This window comes from Balaenoptera physalus (genome assembly GCF_965194825.1).
Source record: "Balaenoptera physalus genome assembly, chromosome: X".
In the NCBI taxonomy this organism is placed as follows: Eukaryota; Metazoa; Chordata; class Mammalia; order Artiodactyla; family Balaenopteridae; genus Balaenoptera; species Balaenoptera physalus.
Window position 1 is genome coordinate 86,329,031 of NC_138903.1, and position 12,871 is coordinate 86,341,901.

At 37.1% G+C, this 12,871-nt stretch overlaps 1 protein-coding gene across 5 annotated transcripts in view; it reads left to right on the forward strand.

Moving 5' to 3' along the window:
• The window catches only part of DIAPH2 (diaphanous related formin 2), an 865,471-nt gene that overhangs the window by 742,229 nt on the left and 110,371 nt on the right, over nt 1-12,871 (forward strand). The window lies entirely within an intron of this gene.

Consider the following 12,871-nt stretch of genomic DNA (forward strand, 5'->3'; position numbering starts at 1 on the left):
ATGTGTGTGTGCGCGTGTGTGTGTGTTAGATATGTTTGTATGTATTTCTGCAGACAAATTCAAAATCATTGGGTTAAATATGCTGTATGTGAAAAGTGATTTGAGAAAAGTGTTGTATATATTTTTTCTCTTTTCCTATAGATTAAAATGTCTTCATTTCCCTCTTTTTTAAATGAGTGTCTAGATTAGTCATTCTAATTTCTAAGAGGAATGAAAGACCATTTTAAAGCTACAATTAGAATTCTATCTAAATATAATCCCATGAACACACCCTTTATCTAAGATTTAGAACAATCAATTTACTTAATTTAAGAATAACTCATAGGAAAAGTCCAACATAAAAGTGGTTTCCGAAGTTTGAAATGTTAATCACAGCTTCCATACCCTAAAGTCCCACGATCCTCATTTAATTCCAAGGTAAGTCACTCGTTATTTCTAGGAAACTACTAATAGTTAGACTAATTCTTTTTGTTGTTGTTGCACAAAGATCTGAAACCAATGCACTGTCTTCCTTCTGTCTAATAGAGTAGTATACTGGTTTGCACACTTTACTGGTGGAATTAGACTTTAATACCTAAGATATGCAGTATAGAAGACTCCTTCTAAAGGTGACCCAGGGACTCCCTTTGCACAGGACACATTTTTGGTGTTAATCGCAGTCCTGACTCATTCCTGTCCTGGCCTTATGCCTCATCTTCCCTGTTGTACATTTATAAGCTGGCTCTAATAGCTAAGGAAGAAACAGAAAAATAAAATAACTATAAGATAAATGGTAGAGTTTTTTAAACTTTAAAATATATTTCACAGTCTACAGGGGAATAAGCAGATAATTTACATATATCCTTGTGTCTCTCTGGTCTTTTCATATGTCATAATTTACCCCTTTGGAAAATTCTAGCAGAGAACATGTATTTTCTATGGGAATATACAATTAGTTGCTTCATCTAAACCTGGAACAATGTGATTTGAACTGATTTGCAGAGGGACTAGAAAAGCTGAAAAATCAGTTGGACAACACTTCTGCTGGGATTGGCCTTCACTAACTATTTGTGGTGGTATTTGGAGGCCGTGCCACTTTAGTCAGATCAGTGGGGCTTAGGAGATGATGCCTACAGTAAAACCTGAGTTCACTGCTTATCAGGGAATGTGCAAAGGCTCCCAGGCTGAAGGTTCATTAGGTCAGTCTGTAAGAGCTGTCAGTCAGATCAAGCTGGCAGGAGAATACTTTTTTAAAAAAAAATAAATAGAAGCAAAAATTTCCCACTTAGGATTTTTCCACATTGTATCCCTACGGCCGTCACATTGTCCACACCAAGGAGTAGACTTTTTTTTTTAGGCCATTATAATGTTCCAAATGTCAGCCTCTGGCCACAGTCACTTATGAGCATGGCTGCCACTGTCCTCTTTGTAATCATCATCGTCACCTAGAGTGAATAGAGTAGGATGGTTCTCAAAGTACACAAGACTGTAAGGAGATAGGAACTTATGCCATATCCGTTAGCCCCAGTATCTTACCACAGCGATGGAAGCACAGAAGGTGCTCAGATGTTGGTTGGTCTTAACTGAACACTCAAAACAGAAACTACTGTGTGAATCTAGCATATATATGGTCTTCACCACCCCATTCCCCATTCCTTTTGGTCTAACAAAATTTAGCAAAATTATTTCTTGTGTTTCATCCATATCATCAAGGTGTATTGTTTTCCATTTAGCAAGCCTATATTATTTAAGTTTGACTTTGGTATATCTATTGCTTGAGCATGAATAGAATACTTCAAAGGGCTTTTTAAAAATGAATCATTACTTGTAAAGGAAACCAAGAATATACAGTTTGAATATGCAGTTTGTTAGGTTTTATGTACACATTTTATTTAACACTAACACATTAGCTAATATTTATTAACCATTTAGGTGATCGGGAGTTTTGATTGCTAGATCAACACAAAGGTAATCTGTTGTGTATACCTGTTGTAACTCGAACAGACTGATGGGTGACACAGTTGGCCTCATCAAATATGCAAGAAACCCCAGTAGGATTAGCAAAATAAACAGTTCACCTAAGATAAAGACAAGTGGATGATGGCATGCAGGCTCTAATTATTAACATCATCAATATAATGTGAATAAATAATAAAATGCAAATTATGTAGTTTTTGTTTAACTCTTGTTTTAATCAACACCAAATTAAGCTAGTTATGTTTATGAATCTATGTTTTAATTCTGATATTTAGAATTAATTACTTCTTCCTGAAACAATGGCCTTCTCAGAACGGAGAGTTAGAAAATCTATTCCATTAAACATAAGTTGATTTTATTTCCAGGTGGCATCCATTAGGACAAACATCAAGAAAAGGCCACTGACCAAAATGTTGATTCCCTGGCTGACACCTGGAAGAAAAATAAACTTATGTTTAATGGAGTAGACTGTCTAAATCCCTGTTTTGAGAAGAGTGCACATTCATGAATATGCATTCATTGCTGAATTCAATAGATTCTAATAGTGAAGGACATCCGTATCATAGAAAATAGCATCTATTCATTAACTTACTACTTTCCAAAGAAAGAAGCAAGAATGCAGCTTGGGATGGAATGCTGGCAATAACCAGTTTGTTCCTTTATTGTGTAACACATTCATCATGAACTGCATAATAACCAATGAAATAAAAATGTGATTTGTGTCTAATCTATAATCTCATTTTTATCCTGAGCCAGTATTATAAATGTACTGTTCATCATTTTGTCTTATTCAGTGTTCCAGGAACAGTATAACACTTATCTTTTTTTTTTTTTTTTTTGCATATTTCAAAGACTTTTTATTTCTTCTTTTCTACAATGGTAAATCATCCTTGCACAACAAGGGCTAATCCAAGATCGGCTACTGGCCTAAGAGTTGTTTTAAACAAGATGGGATGATTGTACAACGTGACTTTTCAAGATAATCAAATGGCAAAACAAGCTGTTCATTCTACCCAGTCCCCTTTTCTTTCTGCAAAGGCACTGTATTAGTAACCATCTCACTACATCTTCACAACATTCTGGAATGTTAGGTTTTATTTTCTCAAGTTTACAGGAGAAGGAATAGAGGATTAGAGAAGTAGCTTGGCCAAGGTCACAGCTAGTGAGCAGTTGAATCAGAATCTGAACACCAGTTCTAGTTTGTCTAGTTTGTCTGGTTTGTCTAATTCCAAACCACACGCTCTGCTGTTTCCTTGCAACGTTGCCTTTCACTTGAGGGCTCATGCAAAAGCTTTATGAGATCGCTCAGATTTTCTTCAGTCATACTCCTAGGAACACTTGTAGCTGAATTTTTAGTTCTGGCCTCGAATAAGGCTAGTAACACCACTACATTTTTAAAGAATTGAGTGATTAATTTGTGGAAATAGTCATTGGAATACTTTTAAGGGTTTTCAATTATAGAGCTGAAAATTCATGCTGTGCTCTAGGCATTAGTGATCCTGAGTCATCTCATGCAGGTGGATATAAATCCTTTTCTTAAAGATCTCTGGTGAAAAACACTTCAGGCTTTTCCATAGTAATTTACTTCACTGCTGAAAAGGCTTCCATTGTTAGGGCTAATGACACAATGTCCAGTTCCAGTGAATTAAGCCAATAAAATAATAATCCCTTTGAAAATTATAATCTTCAAAGGGTCCCTGGAAATTACTCATAGGAAGTTTCCGTGATTTTGCCATTTCTCTAGGAGAGGAAGTAAGGTGTGAACACTTAACTGATCAGGCCTTGGGTGGGTCACAAAGAGATTTTTATTTTGCATTTGGATTCCCTTTATGGTTTAAATCACAGATCTCTACCTTAAGTGTAAATGAATGAGATGTTGAGGATTGACATAAGTTTTAAAATTGTCACAGTTGTTTTCAGATAGCTTTCCTCTTCAGTTTAAGTGTTCTATCTCATATCCTATCCTGTATTGTAACTTCTTATTCGTCCATTTAACGAGACTGCGAGCAGTTGGAAGGCAGGAATTGTGTCTTCCTCATCACAGTATCTCTAGTATTAGCAAAATGCTTGGCACAGAAGTGATCAAAAATTATCTATTGAATGAGCGAATGAATTTCTCCAATCGATACTACTTCGTTAGGCCTTTCTTCTACTTCTCCATAAATGAATCCTGCTAATTCATGTTCCTCTATCTTGGTTCATATTATTTCTCTCACCTGGAGTTATCTTTTCTACTCTTCTCCATCTGTATTAATCCAGCTAGTTCTTTCTGGTACAATTAGTTGATACATGAGTCCCGTTCTGACTGTTCTAGCTGTCACAGGGTCATGTCCCCCTCACCCCTGTTCTTTTAGCCCACATGGGCTGTCCTACATGCTTTAGCCCTTTACTGTATTATTAGCCAGTCTTTTAATATTTTTATCCTTGTTTCTCCAACCATTATGAAAAGTGGCCATGTTTGACACTATTTTCTCTCCCCTAAATAATGATTTAAATATAGACTAGACCAGGAGTTGACAGACTTTGGCCTACAGGGCAAATCTGGCCCCAAATCTAAGGATGAGTTTTATATTTGTAAATGGTTGAAAACAATAGCAAGAAGAAGAATAAAGTTTTCTGAGCTATAGCCATGTTCATTCATTTATCTATTGTCTATGGCTGCTTTGGGGCTACAACAGTAGAGATGAACAGTTATGACAGAGACCCTATAGCCCACAAAGCCTAAAGTACTTCCTACCTGGCCCTTTACAGAGAAAGTGTGCCAAGTGCTGGAGTAGACCGTCAGTGAGTACTCACTGGTTAAATAATTCAATATCTTATAACTCTTCCATTATGAAACAAGATACTCTGAAAGGATTGGTAATTATGTTGTCTTACCTTACATTAAAAAAAAACAACAATAAAAGCAACCTTTGGAGCACAGATCATTCTTGCCTTTTACTTGCTGAAGTACAATTTTTTATTTTCTCCATCTCCAGTAAACTGACATTGTGCCCTTAGCAGCTGGAAACCTCAACACATGCAGAACCTCTTCCTGTGGAGATTTTTAAGAACAGGGTAGATGATTATCATTCTGGGATAGACTAAATAACCTCCAGTATTGTACAGCCCAGTGATTCCTGGAATCTCCTCTATATAGAAACCTTGCTTTACTACAAATGAGAAATTTGATTTGTGAAAATGAAGCCTCATCCCCAACAACTCCCTGATTCTCTTTTGCCAGAACCCTCACCCCTCCACTTTGGGTTTAATCTCGTTCTTTTAATTAAATATGAAATCATTAAAGTTCACAGAGTTTAAACCCAGCAGGTTTGATTTAGTGATAAAAATCTGTGGTTTGTCAGCATTTCAAGGCATAATCCTGCCTTCAACCTTATCTGACGGGTAGTCAGCCTAGCAGGTCTGAGGATGAAAACCAGAGCATCTCATCTTTTCAGGCCTGACTTGCTTTGGAGGCATAGTTTACAGTTGCGCTCTAGAAAATGAGTAGGATTAAATAAGGAGAAAAGGCCCCCTTTGGCTTTGGCACAATTAATTCGTTTAGTATGCAGTCGTGGGTGACTAGGCCTGCGATGTGCATAGGTATATTTCAAATGGGGGAGGGGGAAATCCCCCAAACATAATTTACATTTAATAATGTAAATTATTCTTTACTCACTGAATATGTAAAGTATGTAAATTTAGTCCTGCTGTCAAAAGGTAGCTTTGTGCCATTAGTTTCTGCAGCAGACAAGGCCTACTGCATATCCCATACTGCATTTGCAGAGAAGTAATGCTAATGACAGCTTGATCACCTGCCTTAATGAGCCAGAAAGGTGTTCTTTTTTATTCGTGTTTAGCTACTTAGAGTCATCTGAACTAGAGATTATCCGTAGATATTAAAGAGTGAAAAAAGGCATGGGTTATCTTATTAATGTCTTTCTCCAAGCATGTTAAGAATGAACCATCAATCAGTTCTTTGCCAAGAAAATGGCTTATTGGCAGAGCTATATAGGTAGGTGATATGCCATCTTGAAATGAAAGTTTTAGATTCTAATTATTGTGCTAGCTAAGTAAATACAGTTGTCAAGCTGCATCTCTCAGTAATTTAGGGAAAGGTTGTAGGGCTTCCTGAATTGATCACAAAATAGCATTAGTATTCCGGAGTGAACAACATGACCCATTTAAAACAATAAAGCACTGTACATGAGTCATCAGGAAGACGTTAGAAATCCACCTACGTGCACCATATTCCATGTAAAATTCAGCTCAATTGCAGCTTTACTTTGTGTTGTTAGAACCCAGTACATTAATACTTAAGAAATTTCCTGTCATCTAAGTCTTTTTCTTTTTTTAAAATTTTATTTATTTATTTATTTATTTATTTATTTATTTATTTATTTATTTTTGGCCGCGTTGGGTCTTTGTTGCTGCGCACGGGCTTTCTCTAGTTGTGGCGAGTGGGGGCTACTCCTCACTGTGGTGTGCAGGCTTCTCGTTGCGGTGGCTACTCTTGTTGTGGAGCACGGGCTCTAGGCACACAGGCTTCAGTAGTTGTGGCTCACAGGCTCTAGAGCGCAGGCTCATTAGTTGTGGCGCACGGGCTTAGTTGCTCCATGGCATGTGGGATCTTCCCGGACCAGGGCTCGAACCCATGTCCCCTGCATTGGCAGGCAGATTCCTAACTATTGCGCCACCAGGGAAGTCCCTAAGTCTTTCATTCTAAGTGAAATGTTCATATTTTCTCATTGATTTCAGTCTACCTGGAGATAAGTCACAACACATTAACATAAAGACAGAGAAAGTCATGTTCGAATTTTGGGTTAAGTCATGAACTATATAAATACCCAGAATTTACTATGATGTTTTGATTTGGTTAAAAACTATAGCTGTACTTTTCACACAGAGTCAAGAGGAGTAGTGGTTTAACACGTTAGTGTTGTAGAAGTGTAAGTTTACACATCAGCCACTCCCCTGAGTTAAAGATTTGCGTAAACTGGCAAAGTTCAGCTTGGGCTTGTGATAGAAATGTAATAGTGAGCGCGTAAACACTCTAAGCTAAAGTTCCTCTCTGTCACCATTGTGTACAGCCGATGCCTGCATCTTGCCTAATCTTAATTAAATTGTATGTCTCCTGGGTCTGAGGACTGAAATTCTGAAATTCAACCAATATTTAAGAGCTTAAAAAGTGCTTTTGTACAGAACTTGTACTATGAGATATGACTTCAAAGAAACCTGGGCTGTAGAATTAATTTATTTTGATTGAATGAGTAGTACTTTATAAAAAACTAAAAATAGAACTACAATATGACCCAGCAATCCCACTACTGGGCATATACCCTGAGAAAACCATAATTCAAGAAGAGTCATGTACCACAATGTTCATTGCAGCTCTATTTACAATAGCCAGGACATGGAAGCAACCTAAGTGTCCATTGACAGATGAATGGATAAAGAAGATGTGGCACATATATACAATGGAATATTACTCAGCCATAAATAGAAATGAAATTGAGTTATTTGTAGTGAGGTGGATGGAGTTAGAGTCTGTCATACAGAGTGAAGTAAGTCAGAAAGAGAAAAACAAATACAGTATGCTAACACATATATATGGAATCTAAGAAAAAAAAAAAAAAGGTCATGAGGAACCTAGTGGCAAGACGGGAATAAAGACACAGACCTACTAGAGAATGGACTTGAGGATATGGGGAGGGGGAAGGGTAAGCTGGGATGAAATGAGAGAGTGGCATGGACATATATACACTACCAAATGTAAAATAGATAGCCAGTGGGAAGCAGCCGCATCGAACAGGGAGATCAGCTCGGTCCTTTGTGACCACCTAGGAGGGTGGGATAGGAGGGAGGGTGCGAGGGAGACGCAAGAGGCAGGGGATATGGGGATATATGTATACGTATAGCTGATTCACTTTGTTATACAGCAGAGACTAACACACCATTGTAAAGCAATTATAATCCAATAAAGATGTTAAAACATATCTATATCTCTCTCTATATAAATATATATCCTTTTCAGTTTAAGTAATCCATTGTGTTAGAAAGAAAAAGTTATGCAAGTGAATCATCTCTATAGTGTTCAGAAGGTGAATTAAATAATTACAAATTTAAGTACATTTCGATTTCAACTGTCATGTGAAATTATATTTTCCTATCAATGTCTTATTGAAATCTCGCATTGATTTCTGTGTGTGTGTTTGACCACTGAAATAAAGTGTAGGGACTATTATAGAATTTAGATTTAATGCCAAGGTAATTGGTACTTTTTCCAATTACAGATCTTCATGAGGTTTCTAATGAAAAAAATACTAAAAAGCTCGTCATCTCAGCTACATCATAAATGACCAAAAACTCAGCTCTCCAGGCATAAGTCACTGATAAGTGGAAGAATGACTCTTCTAGTTAGTCAATCATTTGTGGAGTTTTCCAGAGTTAGCGTGCATCGTAACTTTCTTATCAGGAGAAAACATTTCATGAGAATTCATCTTTTGGTATTGTCACAAGTCTGTAACTGTCCCCAAAGAATCATGACGTGCATACACTTACAGTATTCAGTTCGTGAGTCTTGTTGCTAGTAAAGTCAAAAATTCTATTCCACAGTTATACGCTCATGGAGGTGGTAATTGTCAAATTTTATTCTTTTTTCAATATCCCAAAGAAAATGTGACATTCTACTATGTCTCTGAATCTCTGAGTATGTAAATTCATTTATGTTAATCTATAACACATTATTTGGTTTCTCTGCAGCTCTGTTTTCAAGCTGATGATGCTAAAATTTGTGTTAATTCCCATCTAGGCATATAGGTGTACTGGAAATCACCTAATTTGAAATTGCAGTTTAGAGTTAGCTCTAAGAAATGTAATTATGTAAAGGATATTTTGAATGAAATATTGAATAAATTAGTGGAAACATAGTTAATTTTTCAATACATCCCAAAATAGTAAGCTTGGAAAGTGGTGCTGTTCTACTTTAATTTTAGTCCTGTACATTTTATGGGCAAGAAACAAGCTTGTGCCTATATTAGGCAAGTCAGATGAAATGCTAGTTTCATTAATTCAGAGAAACTAGGCTCATTTGATGATGATTTAATGCTGGTTAAAAAATAACAAGATAAGTAAATTCTTGCTTCCTTCCTATAATTTTTTCTTATTTTTTTCCAGTTTTTTTCTTGGTTTGTTAAATCTTCAGTTAGGTTGTGATAAGAATGCCATGGGACCTCACTGTTCTTTAACGCTAGTGATTGGTTATTTTTAATTCCGTTCTTGGTAGTCACTTTTTAAATATCAAACTTTTTCTGTAAAAGGAGAAAGGAAAAGAAGAGCTGTGACTGACAGTGCCTTGCAAGCATTCCGGCAGTTGAAGTAGGCAATGCACCTTTTTTTTTCCCCTTTAGAATCAGTTAATAATACTGCATATTTCCTTTTGGAAACAGGAAAGAGTGAACCCCGTATGACAGTTCTCTTATCTGCAACAGATCTATAATTCCTAAGTCCTTCCTCCCAGCCTCCACCCTCCTTGGGGGCTACTTCTCCCCGATTCGTTTGTGGTCATCAGAGAATTACACCAGGCAGAATAACACGGTCATGAAAGCCTGTCTTACCTTTCTACTGTAAAGGTGTTGCTTCCCCAGACTACTGAAACTTGACCTACACCTGTGCCCCAGGAAAATAAAGGTCATGGAGTCACTTTGCTTTCTGGGAGGCTTCAGAGGTCAGCACAAAGGAGAGGAGGAAGAGCCTTGGCATCTACTTCAGAATTGCATGCAACTGCTAAACTTCGATCAAATCTTTCTATGGCACATCATCAACATTCAGTGTATACCTCGTATATGAAAGCCGAATACTAGCCGTTGTGGGGTTTCTTTAAAATTGTGCCCTTCATTTGTTTCTTTTGCATGTTCTATTTCCCCAATTAACTTTGTGAGCCCTGGGCAAGTTAGTTAACCTCTCTGGGCCTCAAGGCCTCATCTTTAAAATGAGTGGTGTAGAATAGATGATCTTTATGATCCCTTACATTGCAAACATTCTATGCAGTGAAACCTCAAGGCTGTAAACTATATGAGAGTAGGAGCCAATTTTTTTTTTTTTTTATCATTTTTTATCTCCCCACAGGGCCTAATGTAGCTTTGAGTTCACTACCTTGCTCCCACTATGTGAAGTAGAGAATAGATTTTAAAGACAGCTCTAATAAGTACTAAACTAGTTTAGAAATTAGACATTCCATTTTATTTGAAAGTCAGGTTATTTATTAGGTGTAGATGTCATACGAACTTGCATGTTTCAAAAGAAAAAGAATTGTGGTAAATGAATCATTGGGATGGGATCATGTAATCCTATTTAGAGGAATAATACTTTAATAACTGGATCTGAAAGGGTTGTTGATTGAATTGTATCCCCCCAAAAAGATATGTTGATGACCTAACCTCCCCGGTACCTGTAAACATGATCTTATTTGAAAATAGGGTCATTGTAGATGTAATAAAGTTAAGATGAGGTTGTACTGAATTAGTGTGAGCCTAAATCCAATGACTGTTGTCCTCATAAGAAGGCCATGTGTGGACACAGAGACCCACAGGGAGAATGCCATGTGATGATGGAAGCAGAGATTGGAAGGATGCAGCTACAAGCTAAGGGATGCCAAGGATTGATGGTAACCAGCAGAAGCTAGGAGAGAGCTCTGGACTAGATTCTCCCTCAGAGCCCCCAGAAAGAACCAACCTTGCCAGCACCTTATTTCATACTTCTACCCTCCAGAGCCAGGAGAGAAAACATTTCTGTTGTTTTAAGCCACTCGGTTTGTGGTAATTCATTGCAACAGCCCTAGGAAACTAATATAGAAGGTTTGGACACTAGTCTAGGAAGAGTCCCCAAGGGATACAGCTCCAGACCACTGTAGGACATCCACCCTCAGCCTAGGACGTCATTATAAATCTAGATGGAAATTGACCATTAAGATATCTTTGGGGGCAACTCAGAATTCCTTAAAAGATCATGAACTATCATCTAAAAGCTCTAATCAGCCTGAACTAGAATCCTATTTGTTATAGCTATTACTGGTCCCTTGAAAGCCACCTTTGACCCAGGATTTCATACCCACAAGCCTAAGGGTAAGAAGCAGAAAGACTTTGCCGTAGAGTTCTCATCCATTTATTGATATACCTTTTTCTACTTTATGCAGGTTTTCTTTGTCCATTTTTAGTTAACCATTTATACAGTTAGATACTAAGGATCTTTGAGCTCAAAAATACTTTTTCAAAGAATGAACAATGAATAAATCAATTTAAGCTATTTACTTGCCCATGTGGAATAACCTCTCTCCTACTCTCTACCTATGAAAACCTCATCCATGCTTCCACTCTGTATAGCTCAGATCTCATCTGAAGGCATCATCAACCACCCTATTTTGAAATAATCTGCTTCCCACAGTTACATAATTTATGCTTTCTATGTAATTCCCTTGGCACTTAGCAAATAGTATCCTTTGTTATAATTTTTTTTTTTTAATATCTGTGTGACTTATCTCTTCAATTAGATTGTTCTAGAGGATAGGGATTATAATTCGTACTCTTGTATCCCTATCCTCCACCTGCAGTACACAAAGAGCAGTATATGCGTGTCATAAAATAGGTTGTGATAAGTATTTTTCAATTATGGTGGGCTAATTATGACAGAATCAACAACTTAATTCAGCAACTAACTGATTCGAGGCATAGCCTTACACAACTCATCATTATTTGACTAAATCAAGACAATCTGTCTTCTAAGACTCTGGTACAGAATTTCTGGTTAATAGTGGTAGGCATAATTAATTCTCTTGCCTGTTATTTTCAAGTTATGTTATTGCTCTGAAGTCATTTTTAAAAGCAATATTTATAATATAATTGGTAAAAGTATGGCATCATTGGCCAATGAACAGAATTGCTTCTAGTTTCAGAAAAGAAACTAAAGCACTGTAGTCTACTAGAAATTGCAGGCCTCCCCACCAAAGTGATGGATTCATGATCACATAGAGCACTAGGAAAGCTAGTTATAGTTTGCTTAAACCAGTCTCTCTCTTTATGGCATCCTCAATCTTTTTAAACAGCTAGGATATAATAACACTTTAAAAATTAAAGTATTTACCATAACCAAAAACTTGATATGAAATGAGCAACATTAAGCACAAAACAATTGAAGCTTCAAACACTGGAGCAGGCAAGAATTTTAAACAGCCCAAATGAATAAGGATGCAACATTGTCATGTTTCTTCAGGTGTAGTCATAATCAGGCTTAGAGGTTAGCAGGAAGAGATTTTATAGCAATAATGGCTCCCAGTACCATTTTTCTCTTGTGACTTTGACTCACAAAGGTGAAGCTTTTATTTGAAGATTTGATACAATGCAGCTGCAGACAGCAGCAGGAAGAATTTGGCCAAAAGGCTGGACCATCTCAAACATCTGTGAGAGAGGGAGAGATGGAAAGGGAGAGACTGACTGGGAGAAACTGAGAGAGATGGAAAAGGAGGAGGGGAGGGGGCAAGGAAAAAAAAAAAAAGATTTACATTACCAATGACAAATCAAAGCTGAAAGTTTGCCTGGCCTGTTGTCATTCACTGCCATTCATATTTAGAAAGCAGACTGCTGTGATAATTGATTTGATGGTCCAGCTTGAGTGGAAGCACTTCTGGGCATAGCAGGCCTCAGAGATGCCAAAAAAGAAGAAAAGGTGGGAATGAAATAATGCACGACTTTCTCCTCAGAGGCATGTGGCCCAGTTTTTAAGAACAGAAAAACATGCTTTGGGGTGGGGAGAGTAGAATGGGGAGGAAACCTAAAGAACTTAGTAATAAATACAAAAAATGACCATATAGCTCCAGTCAGATAAAAATAGGCATTCAAACCAAGACAATGAGGGGAAATATTTTACTGACAGGTGAATAATA